A 19,644-nucleotide genomic window follows, 5' to 3' on the forward strand; every position below is an offset into this window, starting at 1 on the left:
AATGAATCATCATTACTGAGTCAAGGTTAAGATTCTTTTTACTGTTTGTAACAGAAGACAGCATGGTGTGTTCTTACCTGGACTCAAGAAACCTTTTTATTCATCTCTGTACTCATATAAGTAGTCATTACAGTCTTATGCATGTCTTCTTTTCTCTGTGGGTTTCCTTTTACTCAGATCACTGAGGCCAGGTTTGTGGATTACAGTATCTTCTGAAATGTTTAGCTTTATTTCATTCCAGGACCACAGACAGATGTCACCAAACTGATCAATTACATTCATCCTATGTGGATCACAAGGTAAACTTGTAGATGATACGGGTCACTAAGCAAGTCCTGTCACTCTGCTGGAGCCATAGTAATAGAGCCTTCCTCTTTGCATGATTAAGTTAGCACTTCAATGTATTTAAGGACAGCTCAGCATTTCATTTCCTAGAGCCAGGAACAACTTCAGGGAATGTTCTGACTTTTACTGGTTTTTGGTAAAACACGTTCTCTCACTTGTCAAGATTGTAGGAAGCAGGGAGCTCTTGGCTCTCAAAATTCAGAGTGTACTCCTGCCAAAGCATATAAGTCTCTCAAAATTAAGGATATTTGTCTTTAATTTTTTCAGTTTTAGCATATATGTAATTTCACATCCTAAAATAGCTGGAAGCTACCAATGCTGACAGTGAAGGTTGAGCCCAGGAAGAAATGAACCCAAAGTTGTCCAAGAAATATGAACTGAATAGATGAAATAAAATCTGCTTAATCCCCTTTGAATACTTTGAAGAGCAACAGTTTATGTTACCATGAGTAGTATAAGACAAAGCTGTGTTTAAATTTCCCTAGAGGATTTTCTTTGAAAGGTTGCTGATACATCTTCAGAAAAAATACTTTCGTTTGGAGAAGTTTAAGCATGAACCATTCCAAAGTACAGATTCATATTGCTGCTTTAATGTAAAATCTTCAGTGATTCCTATGGCGTGTATAGTGTCTGACTGCCTTAATTTGAAATTCAAGACTTTTAGGATCTGAGCCGTCGTATCTTTCAGGCTGATCTTCCACTAATCCTTTCTAAGTCTCCCAGGTACCAACCCAAACACTTTCCTACTTATCTTTTCCTTGGTACCACTCCCTCTCATCTTTTTTTTTTTTTTTTTTGCAGTTTTATTTTTTTTAATTTTTTTTTCCATTTATTTTTATTAGTTGGAGGCTAATTACTTTACATCATTACAGTAGTTTCTGTTATACATTGAAATGAATTAGCCATGGATTTACATGTATTCCCCATCCCAGTCCCCCCTCCCACCTCCTTCTCCACCCGATCCCTCTGGGTCTTCCCAGTGCACCAGGCCCTAGCACTTGTTTCATGTACCCAACCTGGGCTGGTTATCTGTTTCACCCTAGATAATATACATGTTTCAATGCTGTTCTCTTGAAATATCCCACCCTCGCCTTCTCCCAGAGTCCACAAGGCTGTTCTATACATCTGAGTCTCTTTTTCTGTTTTGCATATAGGGTTATCGTTACCATATTTCTAAAGTCGATATATATGTGTTAGTATACTGTAATGGTCTTTATCTTTCTGGCTTACTTCGCTCTGTATAATGGGCTCCAGTTTCATCCATCTCATTAGAACTGATTCAAATGAATTCTTTTTAATGGCTGAGTAATATTCCATGGTGTATATGTACCACAGCTTCCTCATCCATTTGTCTGCTGATGGGCATCTGGGTTGCTTCCATGTCCTGGCTATTATAAACAGTGCTGCGATGAACAATGGGGTGCACGTGTCTCTTTCAGATCTGGTTTCCTTGGTGTGTATGCCCAGAAGTGGGATTGCTGGGTCATATGGCAGTTCTATTTCCAGCTTTTTAAGAAATTTCCACACTGTTTTCCATAGTGGCTGTACTAATTTGCATTCCCACCAACAGTGTAAGAGGGTTCCCTTTTCTCCACATCCTCTCCAGCATTTATTGCTTGTAGACTTTTGGATAGCAGCCATCCTGACTGGTGTATAATGGTACCTCATTGTGGTTTTGATTTGCATTTCTCTGATAATGAGTGATGTTGAGCATCTTTTCATGTGTTTGTTAGCCATCTGTATGTCTTCCTTGGAGAAATGTCTGTTGAGTTCTTTGGCCCATTTTTTGATTGGGTCATTTATTTTTCTGGAGTTGAGCTGGAGGAGTTGCTTGTATATTTTTGAGATTAATCCTTTGTCTGTTGCTTCGTTTGCTATTATTTTCTCCCAATCTGAGGGCTGTCTTTTCACCTTGCTTATAGTTTCCTTTGTTGTGCAAAAGCTTTTAAGTTTCATTAGGTCCCATTTGTTTATTTTTGCTTTTATTTCTGAAATTCTGGGATGTGGGTCATAGAGGATCCTGCTGTGATTTATGTCGGAGAGTGTTTTGCCTATGTTCTCCTCTAGGAGTTTGATAGTTTCTGGTCTTACATTTAGATCTTTAATCCATTTTGAGTTTATTTTTGTGTATGGTGTTAGAAAGTGTTCTAGTTTCATTCTTTTACAGGTGGTTGACCAGTTTTCCCAGCACCACTTGTTAAAGAGGTTATCTTTTTTCCATTGTATATCCTTGCCTCCTTTGTCGAAGATAAGGTGACCATAGGTTCGTGGATTTATCTCTGGGCTTTCTATTCTGTTCCATTGATCTATATTTCTGTCTTTGTGCCAGTACCATACTGTCTTGATGACTGTGGCTTTGTAGTAGAGTCTGAAGTCAGGCAGATTGATTCCTCCAGTTCCATTCTTCTTTCTCAGGATTACTTTGGCTATTCAAGGTTTTTTGTATTTCCATACAAATTGTGAAATTATTTGTTCTAGTTCTGTGAAAAATACCGTTGGTAGTTTGATAGGGATTGCATTGAATCTATAGATTGCTTTGGGTAGTATAGCCATTTTGACAATATTGATTCTTCCAATCCATGAACACGGTATATTTCTCCATCTGTTTGTGTCCTCTTTGATTTCTTTCATCAGTGTTTTATAGTTTTCTATGTATAGGTCTTTTGTTTCTTTAGGTAGATATACTCCTAAGTATTTTATTCTTTTTGTTGCGATGGTGAATGGTATTGTTTTCTTAATTTCTCTTTCTGTCTTCTCATTGTTAGTGTATAGGAATGCAAGAGATTTCTGTGTGTTAATTTTATATCCTGCAACTTTACTGTATTCATTGATTAGCTCTAGTAATTTTCTGGTAGAGTCTTTAGGGTTTTCTATGTAGAGGATCATGTCATCTGCAAACAGAGAGAGTTTCACTTCTTCTTTTCCTATCTGGATTCCTTTTACTTCTTTTTCTGCCCTGATTGCTGTGGCCAACACTTCCAAAACTATGTTGAATAGTAGTGGTGAGAGTGGGCACCCTTGTCTTGTTCCTGATTTCAGGGGAAATGCTTTCAATTTTTCACCACTGAGGGTGATGCTTGCTGTGGGTTTCTCATATATAGCTTTTATTATGTTGAGGTATGTTCCTTCTATTCCTGCTTTCTGGAGAGTTTTAATCATAAATGGATGTTGAATTTTGTCAAAGGCTTTTTCTGCATCTATTGAGATAATCATATGGTTTTTATCTTTCAATTTGTTAATGTGGTGTATTACATTGATTGACTTGCGGATATTAAAGAATCCTTGCATTCCTGGGATAAAGCCCACTTGGTCATGATGTATGATTTTTTTAATATGTTGTTGGATTCTGTTTGCTAGAATTTTGTTAAGGATTTTTGCATCTATGTTCATCAGTGATATTGGCCTGTAGTTTTCTTTTTTTTGTGGTATCTTTGTCTGGTTTTGGAATTAGGGTGATGGTGGCCTCATAGAATGAGTTTGGAAGTTTACCTTCTTCTGAAATTTTCTGGAAGAGTTTGAGTAAAATAGGTGTTAGCTCTTCTCTAAATTTTTGGTAGAATTCAGCTGTGAAGCCATCTGGTCCTGGGCTTTTGTTTTGCTGGAAGATTTCTGATTACAGTTTCGATTTCCTTGCTTGTGATCATTTTGTTAAGATCTTCTATTTCTTCCTGGTTCAGTTTTGGAAAGTTACACTTTTCTAAGAACTTGTCCATTTCTTCCAAGTTGTCCATTTTATTGGCATAGAGCTGCTGGTAGTAGTCTCTTATGATCCTTTGTATTTCAGTGTTGTCTGTTGTGATCTCTCCATTTTCATTTCTAATTTTGTTAATTTGGTTCTTCTCCCTTTGTTTCTTAATGAGTCTTGCTAATGGTTTGTCAATTTTATTTTTTCAAAAAACCAGCTTTTAGCTTTGTTAATTTTTGCTATGATCTCTTTAGTTTCTTTTGCATTTATTTCTGCCCTAATTTTTAAGATTTCTTTCCTTCTACTAACCCTGGGGTTCTTCATTTCTTCTTCCTCTAGTTGCTTTAGGTGTAGAGTTAGGTTATTTATTTGACTTTTTTCTTGTTTCTTGAGGTAGGCCTGTAATGCTATGAATCTTCCCCTTAGCACTGCTTTTACAGTGTCCCGTAGGTTTTGGGTTGTTGTGTTTTCATTTTCATTCGTTTCTATGCATATTTTGATTTCTTTTTTGATTTCTTCTATGATTTGTTGGTTATTCAGAAGCGTGTTGTTTAGCCTCCATATGTTTGAATTTTTAATAATTTTTTTCCTGTAATTGAGATCTAATCTTACTGCACTGTGGTCAGAAAAGATGACTGGAATGATTTCAATCTTTTTGAATTTACCAAGACTAGATTTATGGCCCAGGATGTGATCTATTCTGGAGAAGGTTCCGTGAGCACTTGAGAAAAAGGTGAAGTTGATTGTTTTGGTGTGAAACATCCTATAGATGTCAATTAGGTCTAGCTGGTCCATTGTGTCCGTTAAAGTTTGTGTTTCCTTGTTCATTTTCTGTTTAGTTGATCTATCTATAGTTGTGAGTGGGGTATTAAAGTCTCCTACTATTACTGTGTTACTATTAATCTCCTCTTTCATACTCGTTAGCGTTTGCCTTACATATTGCGGTGCTCCTATGTTGGGTGCATATATATTTATAATTGTTATATCTTCTTCTTGGATTGATCCTTTGATCATTATGTAGTGTCCATCTTTGTCTCTTTTCACAGACTTAATTTGAAAGTCTATTTTATCTAATATGAGTATTGCGACTCCTGCTTTCTTTTGGTCTCCGTTTGCGTGGAATATTTTTTTCCAGCCCTTCACTTTTAGTCTGTATGTGTCCCTTGCTTTGAGGTGGGTCTCTTGTAGACAGCATATATAGGGGTCTTGCTTTTGTATCCATTCAGCCAGCCTTTGTCTTTTGGTTGGGGCATTCAACCCATTTACATTTAAGGTAATTATTGATAGGTATGGTCCCGTTGCCATTTATTTTGTTGTTTGGGGTTCACGTTTATACCACCTTTCTGTGTTTCCTGTCTAGAGAAGATCCTTTAGTATTTGTTGAAGAGCTGGTTTGGTGGTGCTGAATTCTCTCAGCTTTTGCTTGTCTGTAAAGCTTTTGAGTTCTCCTTCATATCTGAATGAGATCCTTGCTGGGTAGAGTAATCTAGGTTGTAGGTTATTCTCTTTCATTACTTTAAGTATGTCCTGCCATTCCCTTCTGGCCTGAAGGGTTTCTATTGATAGATCAGCTGTTATCCTTATGGGAATCCCTTTGTGTGTTATTTGTTGTTTCTCCCTTGCTGCTTTTAATATTTGTTCTTTGTGTTTGATCTTTGTTAATTTGATTAAAATGTGTCTTGGGGTGTTTCGCCTTGGGTTTATCCTGTTTGGGACTCTCTGGGTTTCTTGGACTTGGGTGGCTATTTCCTTCCCCATTTTAGGGAAGTTTTCAGCTATTAGCTCTCCTCGAGTATCTTCTCATGGCCTTTCTTTTTGTCTTCTTCTTCTGGGACTCCTATGATTCGAATGTTGGGGCGTTTCACATTGTCCCAGAGGTCCCTGAGGTTGTCCTCATTTTTTTGGATTCTTTTTTCTTTTTTCCTCTCTGCTTCATTTATTTCCACCATTTTATCTTCTAACTCACTTATCCTATCTTCTGTCTCTGTTATTCTACTCATGGTTCCCTCCAGAGTGTTTTTGATCTCATTTATTTCATTATTAATTTTTAATTGATTTTTTTTTTTATTTCTTCTAGGTCCTTGTTAAACATTTCTTGCATCTTCTCAATCTTTGTCTCCAGGCTATTTATTTGTAACTCCATTTTGTTTTCAAGATTTTGGATCATTTTTATTATCATTATTCTAAATTCTTTTTCAGGTAGATTCCCTATTTCCTCCTCTTTTGTTTGACTTGGTGGGCTTTTTTCATGTTCCTTTAACTGTTGGGTATTTCTCTGCCTTTTCATCATGTTTAGATTGCTGTGTCTGGAGTGGGCTTTCTGTATTCTTGTGGTCTGAGGTTCCTTTTTATTGTGGAGGTTTCACCCAGTGGGTGGGGTTGGACGATTGGTTTGTCAAGGTTTCCTGGTTAGGGAAGCTTGTGTCAGCGTTCTGGTGCGTGGAATTGGATTTCTTCTCTCTGGAGTGCAATGGAGTGTCCAGTAATGAGTTTTGCGATGGGTCTCTGTGTTAGGTGTGACTTTGGAGAGCCTGCATGTTGACACTAAGGTCTATGTTCCTGCGTTGCTAAAGAATTTGCGTGGTATGTCTTGTACTGGAGCTTATTGGCTCTTGGGTGGTGGTTGGTTTTGGTGTAGGTATGGAAGCTTTTGGATGGTCTCTTATTCCTTAATGTTCCGTGTAGTCAGGAGTTTTCTCGTTTTCTCAGGATTTGGGCTCAAGTCTCCAGCCTCTGGATTTCAGTTTTATTCTTCCAATAGTTTCAAAGGCTTCTCCAACTATACAGCACGTGTTCCGGCCACACTGGATTTGCCCCGCTCACGGGTGTCTGTGCTTTCGCCGTCTACACTGCTCAGGCTCCCGGCTGCTCTATATGGAGCGGGCCCTACGTTGAGTGCGGTTCCAGTTTTCGGGTACTCCACAAAAGGGCAGATTCGGTTGCTCCTGCGTTTTGTGCCTTCCCCGGCCTGAGCGGTTCAGGCAGCCAGAGGCTTGGGCGTACTCTCCCGGATGCAGCACGCCTTTTTCCCTCCGCGGTGAGCTGCCCAGGCAGCCAGAGGCTTGGGCGCACTCTCCCAGGGTACGGCGCGCTTTTTCCCTCTGCGGCCCCAGCACGCACCGCCAGTCGGGTCTCAGGAAGTCTTTAGATAGGAACCGGGGGCCTGTTTGCAGTGTGGGAGGGGGTGGCTTCTCAGGGGCTGAGTTTGCCCTTTCCCCTCCCCCCTGCCTCCTACCTCCAGCGGGGATGGGCCGGCTCTTCTCTGGAGATTCTCAGTCCCTTTGTCCCGCGAACCACCGGCAGTGTGTTCGGGCCAGTTAATTTTGTCCCTTGCTATCCCACAGTTTAAAAAAGCTCCCTCCGATTGCTCTCAGGGTCTTCGGGCCGGTCCTTACCCTAAGCAATGCCGCCCGCTCCTCTCCGTTCCGCCCCGCTTGTTGCTGGCGGGTACGGGCGTCTGGGGTACTTTTCTGCTGGGAGTTGCTTTTAGGCACGTAATCTGTGGGCCTTGTTTAATTTTTCCTCCCAGTTAGATTGCCGAAAACTTCCCCCAGTCCCGCCAGTGCGAGGGTTTCCTGGTGATTGGAAACTTCCTCTATTAAGACTCCCTTCCCGGGACGGGTCTCCGTCCGTAGCTCTTTTGACTCCCTTATTATCGTTTATATTTTGTCCTACCTCCCTTCGAAGACAATGGGCTGCTTTTCTGGGCGCCTGATGTCCTCTGCTAGCGATCAGAAGTTCTTTTGTGAAATTTGCTCAGCGTTCAAATGTTCTTTCGATGAATTTGTAGGTAAGTGGTCTCTCCGTCCTATTCCTCCGCCATCTTGGCTCCTCCCTCCACTCCCTCTCATCTTACATGTCTGGATCCTATCATCTTTTCAAGCCCCTTCTCCTGTGCTCTGTCTTTCAGGAAGCTTCCTCAGACCTGTGCAGTTTGGGAGAATTTTTTCCCATCTCAGAAATCTCAGAAGGTTTTATCTCTGAGTGCATTTATGCTTTTCAACCTTGTGGATCGTTGTTTCATGGTCCAGTTTTCTCTTCATTACTAGGCGCTTAGCTCGTTGAGAAGAGAGCCCTTTCTGTTTTACTTCCAGGTTGGTCAAAATATGCTAATTATATGCTAATAAGTGATGGAGTGGATGAATGGATTATATGCTAATAAGTGATGGAGTGGATGAATGGATTATATGCTAATAAGTGATGGAGTGGATGAGTGAGATCTGGAGGAAGTGCTGTTTGTCAGGTGACCTCATGCAGGGTGAAGGGAGAGCAGCAGTGTGCAAAGTGAGAGGACAAATCCATTCTAACCAAAAGGAGAGGTTTCACAAGGAAGTGATTGTAGGCAGAGCTGTCTTAATTGTCCAAGGGTTTAATTCTTTGCAAATGCTCCTCTCTCTATTGTACTTTCAGATCTTTTCTTTCTTAATTATAGTTTTGTAATTTATCAAAGAACTGCAAAGAACTGACTCATATGGAAAGACCCTGATGCTGGGAAAGATTGAAGGCAGAAGGAGAAGGGGATGACAGAGGATGAGATGGTTGGATGGCATCCCTGACTTGATGGACATGTGTTTGAGTAAGCTCTGGGGGTTGGTGCTGGACAGGGAAGCTTGGTGAGCTGCAGCCCATGGGGTCACAAAGAGTCAAACATGACTGAACGACTGAACTGACCTGAATTTATCAAAGGGAACTAAGAGGATGCATAAGAAAGTGAAAGAGAAAGGCATGAAACAATCAAAAGTTACGGTAAGTCACCTACATATGAACCTTCAAGTTGCAAACTTTCAAAGATGTGACCATGCATTTGCATGTCCAGTCACGTAAGTTATTTCATGTGTCTGGTGTGTATTGTCACCTGTGTGCATCTTGTACAAGTAGTTATGCTTTTCTGTGCTTTACTATATAGTACTGTATAGAGTACAGATATACAGTATCTTTACTTCAAGCCCAGGATTCTGGAAGCAAGCATAAAACAGCAGTGATGTAGCTGGTACTACTGTACTTTTCAAGGTACTATACTATAAGATTTAAAGTGTTTTCTTTTTATTTTTTGTGTTGATTTCTTATGTATTATTTGTGTGAGAAGAATTGCACATCTATTACAGTACAATACTATATTGCTGATGGTGTTAGTCAGATACCTAGGCTAACTTTGTTGGACATAGGAGCAATTGAATTTAACAAATGTGCCCTCTGAATGGAACCTCAGATGTAGGGGTTTCACTGATTGGCTACAGAGACAATAGGTTGCCCTTTACTTGTGGACACACCCTCTCTCTCTTTATCTTCCCCCTTGTGACTGTAATGAGATGGGATTGGTTCCATAATACTCATACACAATACAGCTTTTGTAAACATGGAAATTATGTTGTGTTTAAAAATCTTAGGAGATTGCTTTCTCTTTACAGAAATGTCTTTACTGTGGGATTATAAATTTAGAATCTTAGTGTTCTAGATTTACTTTCAGACTCACTGGAATAAATGTGATCTTAAATGGTTCAATGACACTTTACTAATGATTAAGTTGAAACTATTCAAGAGTGAGTAATTTAGTTAGAGTTGTATATCTTTTTAAATAAAGACTCAAGAGTAAAATCCAATCTTAAATCATAGGTTAAATATCCTGTTTTTTGTTGGTCTGGGGATATTTTTTAATCTAATGATATATCATTCATTGAGTGATCTGAGTCAAAATAAATGAACTGCCCTCAAAGGATTCTTAGTAAGTCCTCTTTATCATTTTAAAATATTCAGGCAAAGTCCTGATTCACCAAACAGTCTTATTTGTAGCTCATTTGAGGTATGGCCTTAGTTCCAAAGGAGCAAAAGTCTTTGGCTGCACTTGAACAGTCTGTTTCCATTATCTATCGCAAGCATCTCTTCCTTTAGTTCTTGATTATGGGGCATCCATACCCGACTGCACCACTGGGTTTGGAAAAAGAAATTCAGCTTACCATCAGCCAAGCCATAGAAATTCTGGCCCTGCTGTTTGCACTTGTCCTACTTTCTTTGACCGCACTGTAGTTTCTGGGCACACAACTGTCATCATCCTTCGATCATACCCACCAGAGCTGTGATGGCAGCCACAATCCCCAGGCCACGTGACAGGATGCATTCTAGGCCTTTGTGGTTGATGATCTTCTCACTGTCTACACTCAAGCATGCCTGTAGCTGATTGTCTCAGACTATGCCTGGAAGTTGAAAGGAGGCAGATGGTTTGTGTTTCATTGTGAGGAGTAAGGCCTTATCAGGGCTTTTTAAACAGTGGAATGCTTCCCAAGCCATTGCAGCATTTCTTATCTGTAGCTTTGAGGAAGTGGGGTGAGGGGTTAGACTCAGTGCCCTTCCAGGTTTCCTGCCAACTCGGCTGTTAGTCTTTAGGAGCAAGCCAGGGCTCAATGGCTGGATTTGCTTTTAATGTTTCTCACCGAAGTATGACATACATAAAATTGCACACATTGTAAGTCACACACTGTGCATCTGCTTAATGCAGACTGTTTATCATCATTTGCAATCTATTCAAAATTCCAAATTAGATATGTCTGTTTCATTTATTGCCAAATTCTGACAATCAAAATTTTTACTGGATTGATTACATGCTACTGTTTATATCATCTTTTTATATAGAGTTTGATTTTGCTTTTGCTATTTGCAGTGATATAAATGCAGTTTAAGTATAGTATAGGAAGATAGTATCTATGATATGAAGCTGTTAAAATAGCAGTTTAAAAATAATATTTATTCTTAAGTGATTTAAGAATGTTTATTTTTCTGGAATAATATATGTTCATTGTAGATAATCTGAAAAATACAGAGAAGCAAAGTACAAAAAAGAAATTCGAGTAATCAATACTTACTCAACTTTATCACCTAAGCCTAACCATTCATAACACTTTAATGTATACCACTTCAGATACACACACACCACATGTTCATGTATATTTAAACAAATTTGAATCATACTAGGCATATTATTATCTAAAATTTATCAATTAAAAATATGGAATAAATCTCTTAAAATATTAAATGGCTAAAATGTAGCTATTATATGAATATATTGTAATTTATTTAACAAATACTTGCTTAGTTATTTGAACTGTGTTCAGTTTTACACTCCCATAGATGTTACATGATGCTCATTATTTAATTTAAATTTTCATTTCTCATCATTTTTTTAAAAATACATTCCTAGGAGTAGATTTGCTGGATCAAATAGTATACATGCCTTAAGACATTTGATATATATTGCCAATTGCCCTTGAGGAAGTTGGTATCACTTAATACTCTAAATATCAGAGGCTGAGTATTTGTTTCCTAAAACCACTGCCAACTTTCTAAATTATACTTACATAAAGGAAACTATACAATTTGATGGATAAAAAAATTCATTTTGTCTTCATATGCATTGTTGATTATCAATATAAATCATCTGTAAAAGTACATTTATTGATCATTGCTTATGTCTTTTGTCCATCATACTGAGGCATCATTTATTTCTCTTATCGCTATATAGAATTTATGTTATGACTAAGGAGATAGTAATCTTACACATATCCTTCTGTTTGTCTTTGTTTCTTGAATTATCACTCAAACTCAGACTTGAGGTCAGAATATTTACCCAGAGCTAATTTGAAATAAATCTTAAAGACTAGAAAAATAAATCCCCTTTTATTCAGTCTCAAAAGACTGTTTTACATTTGCAACATTTTCTTTATGATTTCAGCATGTGTGCCTAGGAAGACCCATGAATAGTGAAGATAGTGACTGTGATCTTTTCTGGAATGGAAAGTAGTGAAATAGGCCAACAGTACTTTTAAAATTCTCATTGGAATAATTTGAGTAGTAATTATCCTATTTTTAACCTTTCTAATAAAAATTGATAGTGACTATCAGCCAATATTTGCTCATTGATTATGCAATGCAGGATTATTTAGTAATTACAGAAGTTAGAATGGATTTATGTGTCTTCAGAACTGTGAGCATATTGAGCTGATTTGCTGGGAAACACTTACTGAATATTTTATTTCAATGTTTTCATCTAGGCGACAGATTCTTTTTAGGGACTGGTACTGAAAAGCCTTTTTACTGTAGTTTGTAATAAAAGATTTCAAAATTAATATAAGCCTTTTAAAGGAAATTTATTTCAGCGTTCAGCTGGTCAACATTTGGTTACTGTTTAAAACAAATCATGACAGCTAAAGCCAAGGTCTTGGAACTTTGCTTAGTTCATCAGTTTCAGTGCAAAGATGTTATCCAGGAATATGTTGGGATTTACTGAGGAAATTAGGTACTTAGATTTGATGTATCTCTTGGAGGCTAGTGGGAAAAAAAATGTTTCAGAACATAGATTAGAGCCAAGTTATTTTACTTTCTAAAATTTCTCTAATAAATTATTTTTCTTAATTTTATTTATTTAAATCATTGAAGAAAGATCTTGAGAAGTCTCTGTGTAATATGATTAAGCTTAAGGACTAACCTTTTGACTCAATTAACAGAAGTTAATGAAGTGATGGCAGCATATAACATGATACTTGAAACTGTAGAGGAGTCTGGTATTTGAGGCAGATTTGAGGTAATGGAAATTACCACTTCAGGCAGGCAATTTGTTTTCACTAAAGATAAGTTTTGAGAAGCCAGACTGTGAATATGACTTGTTAGAAATAAGAAGGGAGGGATAAATGGCTACATATATATATATATATATATATATATATATATATAGTCGAGATTTATTTTCCTGTCAACTTTTGCCTCTTTGCTATAAGTATGAGCTCTCACTCCTTTGATGGGGTACTCTTGATTACAGCTCTTGATAAGCAGGAGAAGAAAAGGAGAGTGAGCAGGACTAAGCAAAGTTCCCAATACTCTTTCAGAGGATGCATCGATTTTTATAACTAGAAACACACTGGACATTCCTCAATGTCCTTAATGTCCTTTGTCCCAATGCCCTTAATGTCCATTGGGTTAATTCCTCAATTAACTCACATGCAAGACAAAAAGATTGAATCAAGATTATTTTTAGAACCCCTTCTACATTTACTAATGTATTATGACTTCAAGAGAATGAGGTAGAGATCATGTGATGAGAACAGTTTCATCTTGTCAAAGTCAAGTCCGTGGGTCCACCAGCTTCTGTAGGTAGATAGACACTGCTTCTTTCCTTCCTATCTCTTCTTTTTCTGTAAAGTTGTTGTTGTTTGGTTTTTTTTTTTTTTTTGATGTGGACCATTTTTAAAGTCTTTATTAAGTTTGTTACAATATTGCTCCTGTTTTATGTTTTGGTTTTTATACGAAGCATGTGGGATCTTTGTTCCCCAACCAGGGACTGATGAACCTGTATCCCCTGTACTAGAAGACACAGTCCTAACCCCTGGACTATCAGGGAAGCCCCTCCCTCTAATCTCAATACTAATGCTAATGATAATAACAACATAAAAGGAAATAAAATAAATCTCTATGAAAAATCACACGATATCAAGATTTTTGATTAGTACCCTAAACCTAGCCTATTTCCCCTAGACTTCCAAAGGATTTCATGCGTGCAATTATTCTTTTTTCTCTCTTACATCATCAGTTTCTCTATAACCATTGGATGACTGCCATCAGCTCACAAACCTACCTTAATTCACCCATCTTAAAACAAAGAAACCACCTTTGACCTCACTTTCCCTCCCTTATCACAACTTTAAAAACTTATCTGGACTTTCTGTCTCTACTTCCTCTCACCTATTTCAGTGCTGATGCTAGATTTCCATCTATACCATGCATTGTAATGACATTCATAAACATCTCCAGTGGTCTACACCTTCTTAGAACCGATGGTCAGTTATCTGAATTAACTTTCTTGACCTCTCAGCTGTTATTTCACTCACATGACATTGTATCTTGAAACACTCCCTTCCCTAGCCTTCCTTTCCTTTACTCTTGCTAGATTTCCTTCTATTTAACCAGCTGTTTTCTATCTCCTTTGCTGGATCTTCTCTTTTACTTTACCTCTGAATTTTGGAGAGCTTGGACATTTCAGTCATTGAAGAGATGGCCCTGCACTGAAGGTAGCAATTTTGTTTTATTGGGAACCAAAGTCTTAGCAATGTTCCAGAAAAGAACCCAAATAAGACTTTCTTATTCTTCTTGGTGTACTATCTGCAAAGGGTACAACTCTATGGTCTGGGGCCAGACCACAGGGAGGCCATTTGTTCCTTAATTCCCTGAATAGTTATTGAGCTTCTACTTCATGGAAGGCACTGACGGGTGAGGCTGTCTTGGACAAATATACCAGGGAATATAGTTTTTGTTGGAACTAATTAAATTGTCACCTATGAAAACATTGACCTCATTAATATGAAGCATTTTTTTCCCATGGTTTCTTAGGATACCACTGGGCATGGAATGATGTCTGTACCAGAAGTTTAGAGAGTCATAATAGGAGATTATATCTGGTCTCTGAAAAAAAAAAAAATTGCAACTTCTTTTTAAAAAATAAAAGTCTTAAAAATTATGCTTATTTTGTTTTTGGGTGTAAAAGAATCAACATATAGGGGAACTGAAAATTATTGCCAAAGAAGAAAACTGCATTATGTAGATCAGCAAGTATCGGTCTTTCCACTGAGCAGAACAGGTGACCCTTCTTGGTGATAAGCCTTCTCACTCAGGAAGCTGCAGCTTTGACTACTATAAAACTGCCTCTCTGCCCCTGTTTCATCCTCCAGGAATATTGCATTGGTGGTTTGATGAAAGGGTAGTTTTTCAAAGTAGACTAATCTACTATATAGTTTTACTTTATGTGTCTTTGCCAAGTTCTTAGAAATGTTTTTTAAAAATAGGAAATTGTTCAGTTTTGATTGATCAGTTAGGGTTTAGAGTAAGTTCAGTTTACCAAATCTGGCATTCAAAGAGTCAGACATGACTGAGTGACTGAACTGAACTGAACTGAACTAGGTAATAACTTCCTACCAACATCTATGTGTGTTCAGCAGGGTGGGCACCCCTCGTGTGGCCAGACCAATGGGGGGACTTGCAGTGACTGTTAGGGTTGAGGTATCTGGAGTCTTGTCAGCATCAGAGGATGGAACAAGGTTAACTTGCCTACTTTCTTCCATTCTTGTTATTTAATGTCGCTTTTAGTTTTAACTGACTGTTGACATTCAACAGGTTGCTTTCCTTCTCAAGGTCCTTTTGAAATGTTTGCTGATGATAAATCCTCTTTAAAGTTCTGAGAAAGGATGCTTTAAATAATTCTAAAATTTATTTATGCTTTTGTAAATACTTAAAATATAACTTTTTGTTGGACACTTATAGGTGAGAAGGATCATAAGTGTATGCTTAATAGTTATGGTGCTTACCTATGGGTCAGCACCATAGGTAAATTAATATTAAATATCAGAGAGTAACCTCATGAGAGAACCACTGAGTATCAAAAGAAAAGCCCTAGAGAAACTGAGCTGACACCGTATGGTGGAAAGGACACTGAAGATTTGTCACTGGGGGTTTTTGTCACTAATTATTTCCTTTTCTTTTGTGTGTAGAAGGGAAAAAAATAACTAAGAGGGATATGAGGATCACAGAAGGATTTGTATCTTTGTTTCTGTGGAAGACACATGGAAGTTAAGTTTCTAGACTGTGGAAAAGGACCTCACAGTTATTCATATTTCTCCTTCCTTCTTCTCTTCCTTCCCCTTTCTCCTCATATATTATTTATTCAATAAATAGTTCTTGAAAGCCATTCATTCTACTAGTTAAAAAGATGGGTCAGATTCACTTTGTGTGTACAAAGACCTAAGAATCCGATAATTATAGCGAAATGTCAAGATAAACTACTTGTGAATATTCTGGAGGGAATTGTTGTTCAGCTAGTGACTTTCAGAGAAGCTTTACCCAGAGAATGACATTTGAACTGGATCTTGAAAGGTAGGAGGGGAAGACATTCTAGGTGGGAGGATCAATGTGAGAAAAAGCCCGGATGAGTGGCTCTCTGGAGTTTTTGTTTTTGTTTTCCATGGGTTCTGAACAGGCAAGACTGGAGATGTAGGTTGGAGCCAGATTGCCCATGAATTTGAATGACACATTAAGAAATCTGTAATGTAGATGGTGGGTTTTCAATGATTTTAAGTAGAGGAACTTCACTCTCAGATTTGTTTCATTAAATTGTACAGACAGTAGATTGTGAGAGGACAGACTGATGTGTGACTGAATTAAATACCAGTATTAAATACCAGCTTTTGCAGTAGCCCAGAAAGATTTTCTCATATCATGGTGACAAAGACAGATATGATGACCAATTATTTCTGGGCTGTTATATATAAAATTAAGGAAATGGTAAAATATATCAAATGATATTTCTCCTTGAATGCTATGTCAATGAAGGATTTGGCTAGAAAGAGAGAGGGAGACAAAGAGAGAAACTTTAACTGAAGTTTCCATAAAGGGGGGAAAAAAAAAACCCTCTGCATTCTTTATTAATATAACCTCTGGCTTTTGTAAAAGATAAACTATGAATCTCAAGACAAAATAATAGAAGTTTCAGTTAGTTCAGTCTCTCAGTCGTGTCTGACTCTTTGCGACCCCATGAATCGCAGCACGCCAGGCCTCCCTGTCCATCACCAACTCCCAGAGTCTACCCAAACCCATGCCCATTGAGTCAGTGATGCCATCCAACCATCTCATCCTCTGTTGTCCCCTTCTCCTCCTGCCCCCAATCCCTCCCAGCATCAGGGTCTTTTCCAATGAGTCAGCTCTTCGCATGAGGTGGCCGAAGTACTGGAGTTTCAGCTTCAGCATCAGTCCTTCCAATGAACACCCAGGACTGATCTCCTTTAGGATGCACTGGTTGGATCTCCTTGCAGTCCAACGAGTTTAAATGTCCAGCTGGTTGTAGGGGGTGGTAGGGAACACCATACCATTTTCAACTTTAAAATGGCTTCCAAGGTCATCTTGGATAATTGGCATTGGCCAGCCAGTTGGTAGACAAGGGAAGAGAGTGCAGGATTGCCAGGATTACACAGGAGGTTTTGGGGGATCAAACCTGGAAATGACATATCTTTTGCACTTTCCCCACTGTCTAACTCAGTCTTATGGCCACAATTAATGCAAAAGAGCTGGGAAATATGCTCTAGCTTTGTGCTCAAGATGAAAGGAAAGCAGATTTAGTTAGGGAAAAGCCAGACAGACGTTGAAATACTGGCAATGTCTGCACTGATCCTGGGAGAGATTGGATTCTTCCATAGAGATCATACTTTCCTAGAGACTTTGAACATCTTGCTTTCTGTAGTAAGGAATCTTTAGGCAGGGAGTCCTCCAATCAGGGTGAGCCAGCCTAGAGCCCAACTCTATGTAAAAGTAGCTTTAACCTTGAAGATGAAATTAGCTGAACAGCCCCTGCAGTCTCCCGTTTGAATCTAATATGTTTGCATTGCATTTTGAATTTGTTCTGTATCTGAAGGCTTTGTCTGTACCTGAAGCTTGCCTGGCATAAAATAAGAAGGCTTACCTGTGATCCTCCAATAGGTCTTCCTCTTATTTCCCCTACCAGGAATATTATGCTCAAGATGCCATGTTCATTTAGCAGAAGATTTGCAAAATTATACAGAATGGCTCAAATTTCATCTTTTTAAAATGTGAGCATCTCTGACTTTTAACATATACAAATTTAGACCATTAAATCATCTCAGTAAAACCTGGAGCTTTGCCATTTGTCTCTGCATCTATTCCTGGTGCTTATCAGCATGCTTTGCACACCCTGATTCTCAGAAAATTTAGGTTAAAACAATAAATACATATGTGAACACACAAAGACTGGATAGGTATATCAGATGTTGTTTGTATTTATATCAAACTGCAAAATGTGTCCCTGCTTGAATTTGTCAGTTCTAGTTTCTAAGTATTCAGGTCATTTGGCCATTCACATTTGCCCTGTTTCCCCACTCACTCCTCAGAGAGGATCAGAAGCAAAATGACCTAATTTTGACCTGGAATTTTGTTGGGAATGTTTATGCTAAAATTATTTCAGTTTACTTTTTATTCAGGATTGAGTTAAATTTAACTGTTTACATGGATACATAGTTAATTATAAACAACATCATGACTAACTCATCACAAAGAAAAGAATGGAAGCTCCTCAGTTTCTTTCCTTGCAGAGAATAGTTAAGAAATGAGCTGTTTCCTTTAAGACCTCTGTGTCTTTCTTCCCACTTATTTCCCTGTAGATCCCAAGTGACAACTTTAGTTCCAGAGGCAACTTGGAGGGTCTCTGCTGGTCACCACAGGCTTCACTCACTCCAAGAATAATATTACCTACAATCACAACAACCATGACAATGAGGAGGAGGAGACTTGGACACACTCACATGTCACTGAACACTAGGGGTGGAAATTTTACTGAAGCACTATCATCTGAATTTCTGACAAAGCACATACCTGGTATTTAATAGAACATAAAACATTCAAACAGAGCCTTTCAAACCAAGAAATGCAAAACAGAAGTCTTGGAAGCAACTGCAGACATGACTTTTAAAAATAACTTTTTTTCTTCTTTTAACCAAACAATGTCTGGTGGAGTTGTCCTATTAAAAAAAATAAAAAACCGTTAGTACTGCAGTCTGTCCTTAATGTAATATCCAAATGCATTGACCAGCATTAAAGTTTAGCAAAATATCTTTGTCCACAGAATATTTTCTTTTGCCTTTGGCATCCTGGGAACTAGAATTCTGAGCTTGGGCTTGAAAATAATGAATTCTGAGTCTCTCCAGGGCAAAATGACTGTTTACCTTTCAATAACTCACAGCTCATGCTATCTGCAGACTATTCATCACTGACTAACTAGAAGCAACCTGCCCTTTGCCAGTAGCTGCATTCCACACATGGCACATTTTTCATAGATTATGAAGCAATTTGTTAAGGTAGAACTTTTAACTTTGAAGTAAAACATCTCAGAAGCCATTTATCAGAGAATTTGATTTGGACCCAGTATACTGGCTTAATAGAAAAATAGCTTGACATAACTTCTTTAAATACATGAAGATATGTGGTAATGGAAGCTTAGAACTAAACACAAATAGAATTGTCCCATAGGATTTGTACATGGCTCCCAGCTACTGCCTACCTCCCAATTACCACCTGCCTCCACACTCTTATCTTTTCTCCCAATGTTGGTATTATACCACTTTAGTATTCTGTATTCTCTTCTTACTAGTTCATTATATCAAGAACTTGTTCCCTACTGAAATCCTTGGGGATGGTTAGGGCAGAGAGTAGGGTTTGTGGATATAAGAGATATTTGTATTTATGAGGAAAAAGTTACTCACTTTGAAGCAAGATGTTGTTTTACAAATGATCAATCCAGGGCACAAAGAGCTTAAGAAACTTAAGATATTTGCCCAAGTTAGTAAATAGAAGATCTAGGATTTCAACATAGGTATGGTAGCTTTGCTTTTAAAATGCAATGCTCACACATGAAAATAATGCCAGAATTATTGCAATTAGTAAGTATTCACTGGAAACCTATAAAGCCTATGATTATAGTTTTTCAACATTCAGTGATGGAAAAGTGGGTAATGCATTGCCCATGGAGTTTCAGTTATCAGAGCTGTTCTTGAGAATAAGAAATAATTTTATTCACA

General features: G+C 38.0%; 1 protein-coding gene and 1 long non-coding RNA gene across 2 annotated transcripts in view; both read left to right on the forward strand.

Annotated features, from left to right (window-relative positions):
• Nucleotides 1-19,644, forward strand: part of P3H2 (prolyl 3-hydroxylase 2) — a 175,507-nt gene that overhangs the window by 40,560 nt on the left and 115,303 nt on the right. The gene's annotated exons all lie outside the window — the stretch shown is intronic.
• On the forward strand, nucleotides 13,084-18,614 carry LOC110124315 (uncharacterized). The gene is made up of 2 exons (XR_002309748.2): nucleotides 13,084-13,164; nucleotides 18,232-18,614. It is a non-coding gene; the product is annotated as an uncharacterized lncRNA (long non-coding RNA).

The sequence above is a fragment of the Odocoileus virginianus genome, chromosome 4 (genome assembly GCF_023699985.2).
Source record: "Odocoileus virginianus isolate 20LAN1187 ecotype Illinois chromosome 4, Ovbor_1.2, whole genome shotgun sequence".
In the NCBI taxonomy this organism is placed as follows: Eukaryota; Metazoa; Chordata; class Mammalia; order Artiodactyla; family Cervidae; genus Odocoileus; species Odocoileus virginianus.